Source organism: Narcine bancroftii, chromosome 2, assembly GCF_036971445.1.
Source record: "Narcine bancroftii isolate sNarBan1 chromosome 2, sNarBan1.hap1, whole genome shotgun sequence".
Taxonomy (NCBI): Eukaryota; Metazoa; Chordata; class Chondrichthyes; order Torpediniformes; family Narcinidae; genus Narcine; species Narcine bancroftii.
This window is the reverse complement of record NC_091470.1, coordinates 360,877,391-360,889,748: the sequence shown is the minus strand read 5'-3', so window position 1 is coordinate 360,889,748 and position 12,358 is coordinate 360,877,391. Positions and strand designations below refer to the sequence as shown.

General features: G+C 40.4%; 1 protein-coding gene across 5 annotated transcripts in view; it reads left to right on the top strand.

The window, feature by feature from the left end:
* The first annotated feature begins 7,280 nt into the window (after positions 1 to 7,280).
* The window catches only part of cep192 (centrosomal protein 192), a 172,429-nt gene continuing 167,351 nt past the window's right edge, over positions 7,281 to 12,358 (top strand). For 3 of the 5 annotated variants that reach the window (XM_069922468.1, XM_069922467.1, XM_069922466.1), the window contains exon 1: positions 7,289 to 7,499. The gene's annotated coding sequence lies outside the window, so the exon portion shown is untranslated. Of the gene's footprint in view, positions 7,500 to 12,358 lie in introns of all 5 variants that reach the window. The other 2 variants (XM_069922470.1, XM_069922469.1) reach the window with 2 other exon arrangements.

Below are 12,358 nucleotides of genomic sequence, written 5' to 3'. Positions count from 1 at the left end.
ACCTTTGATACCCTGGCTAATCAAGAATCTATCAATATCTGTCTTAAATATACCCAATAACCACCTGTGGCAACAAATTCAACAGATTTACCATTCTTTGGCTGAAGAAATTCCTATGCATTTCTGTTCTAAGCTGAAGTTGTGCCCTCTTGTTTTCGACTCTCCCATTATCGGAAACAACCTTTCTACATCTACTCTGACCATGCCTTTCAACATTCAAAATGTTTCAATGAGATTCTCCCCTCATTCTCCTAAATTCCAATGAGTACAGGCCAAGAGCTGACAAAATGCTACTCATGATAACCCTTTCATTCCCACAATCATCCTAAACTTCCTTTGATTCTCTCCAACTTTAGCACATCTTGTTTTAAAAAACTTTATATTCTTTCACTTGCATCCATAACAAATATGTTTCTCCATAATCATACACAATAACAAATGATGCAAAAATACATAATTTTATATTTTCTCCCTCCCCAAAAAAAGTATGAAAAAAAGAAAAAACCTACCTGAATTTGTCATATATTTATTCATTTATTAATTAAATTTCAAATTTACAAACATAATCTTAAACCTCCAAGTTAACTAGGGCGAGTTGGAGCGGGAGTGGTGGATGCTGTAGATGAACTTTTGCCAATGAAATCCATTTATGGTTTCTAGATATTGTAAAAGTTTCCTGGTTGATTCCGTAAATTACACGTTATTTTCTCTAACGGTCTACAATTTTGTAACTCAATTTTCCATCTATTCAACCCCACATCATTGTCTAATTTCCACGTTACCGCCATACATTTCTTTGCTACTGCTATTGCTACATTTAGAACTTCCTCTGATAAATATCTAACTTCACATTATAAATATCGCCTAGCAAAATTATTCTCAAATCTTTCAGAACTTGTTTCTTCATAATTTGTCCCAATTAAATACTTGTATCCTCCTGGAATTTTTCTACTTTTTCACATTGCCATACTGCATGTAAAAAGGTTCCTAACTCTTTATTACATCTAAAACATTGATCAGAGCAATTGGAATTAAGTCCATGTAATTTATGTGGAGTATAATATAATTGATGTAAAAAATTAAATTGTACATTTCATATCTAACATTAATTGTATTTGTTACATTCTCAGAGCATAATTTTGACCATACTTCTTGAATGTATGTATTCAGATCCTTTCCCATCTTAATTTAGATTTAAATATTTTTTCTGCATAGTCTCTTGCAATTTTATATACATATTAGTAATAAATCTTTTAATAAATGTATCAATTATTAAATATTCAAATTGACTTTGTTCAGGTAATCTAAAATTTGATCCCAACTTTCTTTTTAAATATGATTTAAGTTGATAATAAGAAAAAATAGAATTATTTGGTATATTGTATTTATCTTTCAATTGGCTAAAAGACAAAAAAAAACCTCAAAAAACAATCCTCTACACTTTTTATTCCACAATTATACCAAATGTCAAAAAATGAATTATTAACTGTAAAAGGAATAAGAGGGTTTTGCTTTAGTAACATTTTAGCTATTCATTCCTCTTTCTATATGGATTCCATTCCATACTTTTAATATGTTTCAAAATTGGTGTATCAATTTCCCCTTTCAACAGTTGTTCATGCCATTCATATAAAATATGCTTGGAATTATTTTCTCTTATTTTACTCATTTCAATCTGTACCCACACTGTCTTTTCACCAATCTGATAACAGGAAGACAAAAATCTAAGTTGAACTGCTTTATAATAATTTTTAAAATTAGGCATTCGCCTAATGCACCCCCCCCCCAATCATATTTCCATGTTAATTTTCCCAATGCCATCCTGGGCATTTTGTCTCCCCAAATAAATTTTCTTACATTTTTATTAAGGTCTTGAAAAAACATTGTTGGTACAGAAATTGGTAATGATTGATATTGTATTCTTGGTAAAATATTCATCTTCACACAATTTATCCTCCCTATTAAAGAAATTGGTAAATCTTTCCATCTTGATAAATCTTTAATTTTCTTCAATAAAGGTATATAATTCAATTTAAATAAATTATTCAAATTTTTATCAATATTAATTCCTAGATACCTAACCGCCTCTTTCTGCCATTTAAATTTTGTTGCTTTCTTAATTGACATCACTTCACTTTTGTCAATATTTACTTTATAACCTGATACTAACCCATACTCTGCCAATCATACATTTTTTTAATGAAATTTCAGGGTTTGTAACAACATCTGCAAAAAGATATTTTATGTTCTTTATCTTCTATCTTGAAGCCCTTAACCTCATTATCTCTTCTTATTACCTCTGCTAAAGGTTCTATAGCTAGTGCAAATAAAAAGGGTGATAACCTTGTCTAGATGATCTTTCCAATAAGAAAGGTTTTGTTATTTGTCTATTTGTAACTAATTTAGCCTTTGGGTGATGATATAGTGCTCTTATCCAATTTATAAAATTTATTGGAATTCCAAATACCTTCAAAACTTTAAATCAATAGTCCCATTCTAATCTATGAAACACTTTTACTTCATCTAAAGCCAAGGCTACTGATGGTATTTTTCTTTTTTGAGCTATATTTATAAGCTTAAAAACTTGAGAATATTATCCACTGATCTATTCTTGATGAAACCTGTTTGGTCCAAATTTATCAATTTAGGTAAACATTTAGCTAATCTATTAGGTAATAATTTAGACAAAATTTTATAATCTGTATTCAATAACGATATTGGTCTATATGAAGATGGAAGCAAAGGATCCCTTTTTTTGGAATAACCATTATTAATGCTGTTTTAAACTACTCTGATAAATCACAGGAATTGTTCATTTGATCTAGCAATCCCATAAATAAGGGGATCAATAACTCTTTAAATTCTTAATAAAACTCCGGAGAGAAACCATCCTCTCCTGGAGCCTTATTACTTAGCAAAGACATCAATACATCAACTATTTCTGTATCTATAAAAGAATTCAATAATTCAATCTTTTCCTCAGTGTTTAATTCCAGCAATATAATTTGTGATAAATAATGATCTATTTTATCTCCATTTTTCAAAGATTCCGATTGATATAATTTCTTATAAAAATTCCTAAAAACAACCTTAATTTCATGTGTTTTATATGTAAGAAGACCCAATTCCTCTTTTGTGGCTAATATTGTTCTCGATAAAGTTGCCAGGCAAAAACTTTATGGGCCCCATCCCCCAACTCATAATATTTTTGTCGACTTTGTCTTTTATCTCTCTCCACTCTATTATGGATTTCATTAAGTTTCAATTTTTTTCAATTCCATTATTCTTTGTTTCTCATCATTCATTTAATTATATAATTCTTTCTCCACCACATCTTCTCTTAATTGAAAACTGCACACAATAGTCCAAGTGAAGTCTTACCAGTCCCTTATAAATCCTGAACTTCACATCCCTGCTCTTATATTCTATTCCTCTTTAGATGAATGCCAACCTTGCATTTAACTTCTTCACCACCTCAAGGTAAACATGCAAGTTTACCTTCAGGCTATACTGCACGAAAACTCCCAGGTCTGTTTGCGTCTGGGTACTTTCATTTTTCTCCCCATTTAAACAAAACAATCTGCCCTTTTATTTTTTTTCTACCAAAGTGCATGATCGTACACTTTGAGTCATTATATTGCATTTGCCAATTCTCTGCCATTTCTGCCTGATCTGTCAAAGTCCTTCTGCAGCCTCCAGGTTTCCTCTGTAATTCCTGCTTCTCCATCTACCTGCAAACTTGGCCATCATGCCATTCCATAATCCAAACCATTAATATATAACATAAAAAGAAGCAGCCCAACACAGACCTCTGTGGCACAACACAAGGTACTGGCAGCCAACCAGAATACGATCCTTGTATTCCAACTCTCTGCTTCCTATGAATCAGTCAAATGCCATAAACACACGAGAATGTTTCCTATAACATCATAGGCTCTTGTTAAGTAGGCTCATGCGTGGCAACTTGTCAAATGCCTTCTGAAGAGCTAAATACACAACATCCACTATATCACCTCCTTTATCCAGCCTGCATGTCACTTCCTCAAATTATTCCAATAGGTTTCTCAAGAAGCTTTTCCTTTAAGAAAACCATGTTGGCTCTGGCCTATCATTCAAGTGCTCTGTAACCTCATCCTTCAAAATCGACCCCAACATTCTTCCCAACTGCTGTCTTCAGGTTAACTGGCCTATAATTTATTTTCTGCTGCCTCACTCCCATCATTTCATACAAGGTCTGTTCCCTGTAAGAAACTAACAAAGGTTGGGAGCAATTTTGCAAGCTTTAAGAAAATAAATAATATATGAAGTGATCATGTTATGTCAGAGGTATTTGTAAAATAGGTATAAATCTGGACACAATTTGTTTCAAAAGGTTTGCTTGCTGAAAAAAACAATTGGGGATTATGATATAGATAACTCCATGCTGAACATAAAGATAATTTCAGATCTGCTGCATCATGTAGGAAGTTGGAGAAACATTGAATTAACTTTTATTGAATTGACTATGTTTAATTGCATGGTGATAATGACACATTGCATGAGTTGAACTGACCTAAAAAGGTTTTACTGCTGATTTTTGTTTGTACTCAGCCTCTCATGTCAGTGACCAACAATAGTTGGGCAGCAGTGATGGATTCCGGTTGCTGTGATACCACTTTTCCATGGTCACAATGTCCTGGTGAAACCTTTCACCATGTTCATCACTGATTGCTCCAAGATCAGCAGGGAAGAAGACCAAGTATGAATGCAGAAAATGTGTAATGGATAAAAATTGGGAGGGATTTGGTAAGATTAGTGGGTTACACACATACACAAATTTTAAAACAGATCTTATTTGAAAGACTGAAGAATTCATATTCAGGAGCATTGCAAAAACTATGGAGAATTTTATGCACATTTCACAAGTAGGTGCTAATTGAAACGATGTCATGAAATGAATAGACCATTGTTTGGAGGATACAAACTGGCTGTTTAAAAGTATCTACAGAGTGCTCACAGAAAGGTCACTCCTGGGTTTTGATTATCTAAGACAACAGCTTGACCAAGAGAGAACTCCTGTGGTTTGCTGAAGAAGGTGGGTTTTTTTGCAAGTGAGAGAGTCACCTGGGCTTTCTGGCAGTTGGAGAGAGAGAAAGACAAGAAGTTTAAGAAGCTCTATCAGCTCGTGTGTGTTACACTGAAAGCAGCTGAACAGTGCAAGCCAGGAAGCTTGTTGAAACAGAAAGCTCAAGAGCAGTGGATGACTGGAAGTGCTATCTGTCTAATGTTTCTCTTGGAATGAGTGGAACTGAAAGGAACTCTGTAGTAGCCTGAAAGAAAGGTTATCATCTGGAGAACCCTGATGGGACAAGTTTCATCAGCGAGACATTGAGGTGACTAATGGTGGTACCTTAGTTGTGGAAATCCTGGATGAACAAAAATCTCTCTGCAAACCCTACAATAACCTTCCTGGTGCTAAACATTTACCTTTCGAGCACAAACGCCTGGTGAACTTTATGCATGATAAATCCTATGCACAGTATGGTGATTGCCTGCAACCAGAGAACTTGCAAGGAGATGTGAGGTTAAACTGTGAACCAAAGAACTTTTCTTAAATTTACACACACATCATACACGTGCGCTAAGAACTAGAAGGGAGTTAATTTGGGTTAGTTAAGTATAGAGATAAGTTAAAGTTTGATTCTGTTTTCATGTTTAAAAATAATTAAAAGCAGCTTTTGTTTAAGTAACTACTTGTTTTGGTGAATGTCTATTGTTGCTGGATTTTGGGCTCATAACACATGTTGCACTTCATGGTTTTGTATTCTTGAAACATGTTAAAAGTATGACAGGGAATCACAAAAATAGGTTATATCTAAAAAATGGTATGTGATAGGAAAATTTTAAGGCATTTTTCATCATCAGCAGCCAAAAATGCATTAAATACACCGAAAAGTGTGCAGGAAACAAAATCCAGCGTAATTGGAGAAATTAAGGATATAAATTAATGCATTCCAGATTATTGATTTGGAGTCCAGAGTTTAAATCATGGCCTGGCCTCTGGGGAAATCAAATTCCAGTAGTTAAATAAATCTGGATAGGGAACAATATGTAATAGTGAGCACTGGCTTTTCATTCCAAAATCCACTTGGGTCATGCCTGTCCTTCAGAGAGAGAAATGAACATCCTTATCCAGCCTGGCATGTGCAAGATTTCAGAACTTCAAGAGGAGTTTGAAGAAATTTGGGATGTCACCAAAGACTTGCAAATTTCTACAGGTGTACTGTGGAGAAAATTTTGATTGGTTGTCCCACTGTCTGTTATGGAGGCACGGATGCACAGGACGGGAAAAAGGCTGCAGGGAGGTGCCAGCACGGATCGGTCTTCACTCCATTGAGGACGTTGACGAGAGGCGGTGTCTTAAGAAGGCAGGACCCTGACACCCAGGCCATGCCCCCTTCACTCCGCTGCCATCAGGAAGGATGGGCATCAGATTTCTGAATGGAGAATGAAGCACAAGCTCTGCCCCACTCGCTTTTTGTTTTTAAAGGTGACTTGATCGCCATATTTGCACCTGTAATTGCTGCTGGAAAAGAATGGATTTGGAGACCCGTTCATTTACAATCAATTCTGACCCACTGAAGAAGGTTGGTCAACACCTCCCAACATGTCACTCAAGGAAGGAGATGACTTTCATTCAGAGGCCACAGGGGTTTAAAGCCACATTCTCGACCAGAGTAGCTCCCATGGGAAGGAACAACACTGGAAAGGCCCCGTGGGTGCTTGGCGTCGAAGTGGTTCGCCTGACTTTGGGCCCAAGGTGAAGGCGCCCCTTTTCCCCGCCCCACGACAGGGTTTTGGCGCCTTGGCTCGTCCTCTGACGTCAACCCGCGCCAGCCGGGATGGCCCGCCTCGGCGCAGGCGCGATGACGTCACGGCCACGGCCGGCTCTTCGGGCTTTCCCAGCGCCACCTGGAAGCTCAGTTGTCCGCCGGCGGAGGGGCGCAGGCGCACCTCGGCAGCGCGGGGCGCAGGCGCGATGACGTCACGGCCACGGCCGGCTCTTCGGGCTGTCCCAGCGCCACCTGGAAGCTCAGTTGTCCGCCGGCGGAGGGGCGCAGGCGCACCTCGGCAGCGCGAGGCGCAGGCGCGATGACGTCACGGCCACGGCCGGCTCTTCGGGCTTTCCCAGCGCCACCTGGAAGCTCAGTTGTCTGCCGTCGGAGGGGCGCAGGCGCGATGACGTCACGGCCACGGCCGGCTCTTCGGGCTGTCCCAGCGCCACCTGGAAGCTCAGTTGTCCGCCGGCGGAGGGGCGCAGGCGCGATGACGTCACGGCCACGGCCGGCTCTTCGGGCTGTCCCAGCGCCACCTGGAAGCTCAGTTGTCCGCCGGCGGAGGGGCGCAGGCGCACATCGGCAGCGTCGCTCCCGGAGCTTCGGGCCTACCCCGCCTTTTTGCTGCGTGGGTGCCTTGCTTCAAAATCTCGTGAGCGCTACTAGTGAATTGGGCCAATTAATGTAAGTATTCCTGGGGTTAAAAGTTGAGGGCTGATCTGCCCTGGCTATTTCACTTTATTGTTCGGGGAGTTTTATTCCCCTTGAACAACTGTTTGGGAAAAGTTTTTGAATGTTGTCCGATCCAGATGAGAGGAGAAGCGACTGCATCCACTCTGACCTCTTGGGACCAGTTCACATCCAATGCATTTTGATGCCATGTAATTTCTGTGGTTAAATCCCTTGCAAATGTTTGAATATTTCGGAAACTTTGCGGAAATAACGCACCAAGTGTGGTCAAAATAATGACTAACAAGATTAAAACCGCTCCTGGACTGACAGTGTGGTTGCTTTTAATGTTATCCAAGGCATTGCAAGCGTAGGTTTTATAACCTATACTTTTTTGATCAAATTCTGGTTGTTTAATTGGCCTTTAGTGAGTTTCAGAAATGTTGAACCACCATTAGCAATAAAAATTAATATTGTTAGTGTGAGAAGCAGGAGTACCTTCACAGAAATTGCTCGAGACAAAAATTGAGAACAAAGAACATTTATTATACAACAATGCAAAGTTGGGTGCTTCCCCTTACCCTGGGAATACACACAGATACTGAGGCTGACCCAACTTTTATACATTTCATTTCAGTACAGAGATACCTTCCCCCTAACATTCTTCTGCCTCCTGGATTGGTTTAGCATTAGGTAATTCCGCCCACGTGGATTCTAACTTCTTATCAGTTTATGTGCCTTCCTGCAAACTTGTTAGCCAGGAAATATCATGTCTTTGTTCTTTCTTCTTTGGCTTGGCTTCGCGGACGAAGACTTATGGAGGGGGTAAAAGTCCATGTCAGCTGCAGGCTCATTTGTGGCTGACAAGTCCGATGCGGGACAGGCAGACACGGTTGCAGCGGCTGCAGGGGAAAATTGGTTGGTTGGTGTTGGGTTTTTCCTCCTTTGCCTTTTGTCAGTGAGGTGGGCTCTGCGGTCTTCTTCAAAGGAGGTTGCTGCCCGCCAAACTGTGAGGCGCCAAGATGCACAGTTTGAGGCGAGATCAGCCCACTGGCGGTGGTCAATGTGGCAGGCACCAAGAGATTTCTTTAGGCAGTCCTTGTACCTTTTCTTTGGTGCACCTCTGTCACGGTGGCCAGTGGAGAGCTCGCCATATAACACGATCTTGGGAAGGCGATGGTCCTCCATTCTGGAGACGTGACCCACCCAGCGCAGCTGGATCTTCAGCAGCGTGGACTCGATGCTGTCGACCTCTGCCATCACCACCAGCGTTGTCTCCGCTCCATCCTCAACATCCATTGGAGCGCTTTCATCCCTAACGTCGAAGTACTCGAGATGGCAGAGGTCGACAGCATCGAGTCCACGCTGCTTTGTTCTTTACTCATTAATCAATCCCCAAGACTTGCTAAAGCTATCTACTTGCTATCCTGTTTTGAAGATCCTTATTTTATTATACTTTTATAATTCCAGCATCCCTTCACCCTGATTTAACCCATAATACTTCATTTCTAATGAGCACTTGCTTGACTCCTCACATTCCAGTATCCCTTACATTAGCCTAACATCAAATTGCATTGAATGTGATACTGTCCCAAGATATCACAGGCAGACTGGGTGCCAAATCTAATGGGTAGATCTGAGAAAAGGATTGGTTTGAGGTTTTGGAATAGAGCAGTGAATATTGATTGCAATTCCCAAGTTTTATTACAAAATCAAAGTTGTCAATGTGAGTTTTTATTCTTCAGATTTCGGCATAAAGATTCAGACTAACGTTCCAGAGGATTTTAAACAAGCTGTGATCATTTTGTTCAGATACATCATAAATATTTTTTCTGCACTTGGAGGTCGCCCAGTGCAATGGGAGAAATTAAGGAAGCAAGTTACCAACAACAGTGTACATTGAATAACTACAATATGCCGTGAGATGGAAAAATAGAGAATATCCAAAGTTAAATATTCACAGTTGCTATTATTGCAAAACAAAAGTGATTCCTTAGTGTGGATGAGGAGTTGAGGTGGGTGGGGTGGGGGGGGGGGGGGGGGAGAGTTTAAAATGGCTAGGCAGGGGGATGGGAACCAGAGTGCAAAGTCAGATGATGGAGCAGTTGATGGTAAGCATAGTGAGACTGTAAAGGAAGGACTTTCAGTCAATGGAGCATAAAGTAAAAGTAAGGGGGAGAATTCTTGAAATTATAAATATGCCTCTTGCATCAGTGGTGGGCAAGCTATTAGGATTCTCGGGGACAGGATTTATGAACATGGAGTGAAGCATGGTCTTCAGGAATAGTCTGTAGGGAATTGTGAGGGGCAGGCCGAGCCTCGAGTCTAATTTTCAAGGAGGTGTCAAAAGAAATCAAGAAAGGTAGAACGGTGGTTATGGTGTATACAGTGCATTTCATGTGGTGTCCCATGTAGGTTTAAATCAGAAAGTCATGAAGCAAGGGATCCATTGGAACATTGGCTACTTGGGTTTGGAATTGATTTACCGATAGAAGGCAGAGGGTGGTAGTAGATAGAACATATTCTGCCTTGTGGTTGGTGACTAATGGCTTTGATCTGGGACATCTGATCTTTGTATTTTTTTTAATATATAAATCACTCAGTGTTAGAACGTTGTTGTATATTACAGTAGGATATAGATGGGATGCAGTGTTGAGTGGAGAAATAACAGATGGAGTTCCATCTGGGTGAGTGTGAGGTGATGTACTTTAGAGTTCAAACCTGACGGTTGAACACCAGGTGATTGACAGTGTGGAAGAACAGTGGGATCTTGGGGTTAATGTCCAAGTTGATAGGATGTTTATGAGGGTGCGCTGGCCTTCATTCGTAAGAGTATTGAGTTCAAGAACTGTATGGTAATGTTCCAGCTGTCAAAACGTTGGTTAGACCACACTTGGAGTATTGCATTTAGTTCTGGTTACCTCATTATGGAAAGAACATAGAAGCTTTAGAGAGGTTGTAAAAGAAATTTATCAGTGTGGTGTGCCTGGATTGGAGAATTCTTTGTGCAGGAAGGTTGACAAAGGTAGAGCTATTAATCTTTGGAGCATCGAAAGAGGAGACGTGACGTAATAGAGATTATGAGAGGCATGGATCAGGTGGACAGCCAGCACCTTTTTTCATGGGAGATGATAACAAATACCAGAGACCAGAGTAAAACATTGTGAAGTAAAAGCACAATCCTGGAGAAACTCAGCAGGTCAAAGCATGTACTTTATATAGCAAAGCAAAAGATACATCACCATTGTTTTGGGCTTGAGTCTTCATCAAGGTATGAGCAAAATGTAGGTAGTCACCCAAACAAAATGGTGTGTGGGGAGGGCAAGGGGGAAGAGTACAGGCAAGAGGTAATGGGTGAATAAGGGAGGGCACAACAGCAAACGGTGGGCGGGGGGGGGGGTGGAAATGGCTGTGAATGGAGAGGCAAGTGGGTGGAGAGCTGGAGGAAAGAAGATGAGGTTGGGGAATAAAGGGAGAATGGGGAGTAGTTTAGCAAAATCCAGAAAAGTTGATGTTACTGCCATCTGGTTGGAAAGTGCCCAGATGGAAAATAAGATGTTGCTCCTCCAATTTATGGGTGGTCTTGATTGGACAGCACGTGGACAGACCTGTCTGCATGGGAGTGGGGCGCAGAATTGAAATGGTTGGCCACTGGGAGATCCTCTTCACTGATGTGAATAGAGCAAAGGTGGTCAGTGAAGTGATTTCCCAGTCTGCGTTTAGACTCTGATGTAGAGAAGGTCACAACAGGAGCACCGGATGCAGTAGATGACTCCCATGGTATACAAGTATTGCTTCACTTGGGACTTTTTTTTTACAAATGCCAGACACTATCTGTTTAAGATGAATGGCGGAAAGTTTAGGCAAGACTTCAGAGGGTGCCTAGGGCTGGAATGAATTGGTGGGGGTGATGGTGGAGGCTGCTACAAACGGGACATTCAAAAGCTCATGAATGCAGGGAAAAAAAGAATTATGGGTGTGAAATAGTGAATGATTAGATTGTTATGGAGTAGGTTTATATTGGTTGGCACAACATTGTGGTCTATACTGTGCTGTAATGTTCGATATTAGCGGAGACATTTTTTTTAATGAGTATCTTGTGCTTCAAGTAGTTTGAGAAGGTTCAAGAGCTGTTGGAGAAGAAAAAAATTGTTCTTGAACCTGGAGATGCTCAAGGAGTTCAGGCTTCTGTTCCTTTTGCCTGAAGGCAGCAGTGCGAAGAGTTGTGACCAGGGGTAGTAGAGTTTCTTCATCCTTCTCGAGTCAGCACCTCACATAGATGTTTTCAGCGGATGGGAAATTTTGGTGCCCATGGTTAGGTTGATTCTGTTCTGTAGCCTTTTGAATTCCTGGGCAGTTGAGTTGACAAACAATGCCATGATGCAACCAGCAAGTGTACTTTCCACAGTAGATCTGCAGATTCTCTTCAGACTTTTCATGCCACCTCACTGATATCCCTGCTAATTTTCTTAGCTGGTTCTAAAAGATCTCATGATACTGTGTTGAAAGCAGGGATGTTAACCTGGTACTGGCCAATGTCAGTCGCTGCTCACTTTGTTCACCCTCTATAGAGATGGTCCCAATGCAAGATATTTCTGGCACATTCTGCATTTAAGATTTTCAGTACCTGCCATTTTATTTTCATTGGCCATCATCACATAGTTTGTGCAAAGTCGTTCTATGATCTAGGCTGATCAGTCACTGACTGACCATTTCTATCCATGCCTGACTTGCTGAATTGCTCCAGCTTCTCATTGCTCACAATGGAAATAGAAGGTTGTATGAGGTTACAGATTGGAGTGGCTCAGCCTGGGCTATTTTTCGCCACCCTTCAGGATAGTTTTAAATTTGTAGCATTGAAAGATTGTGGTAAA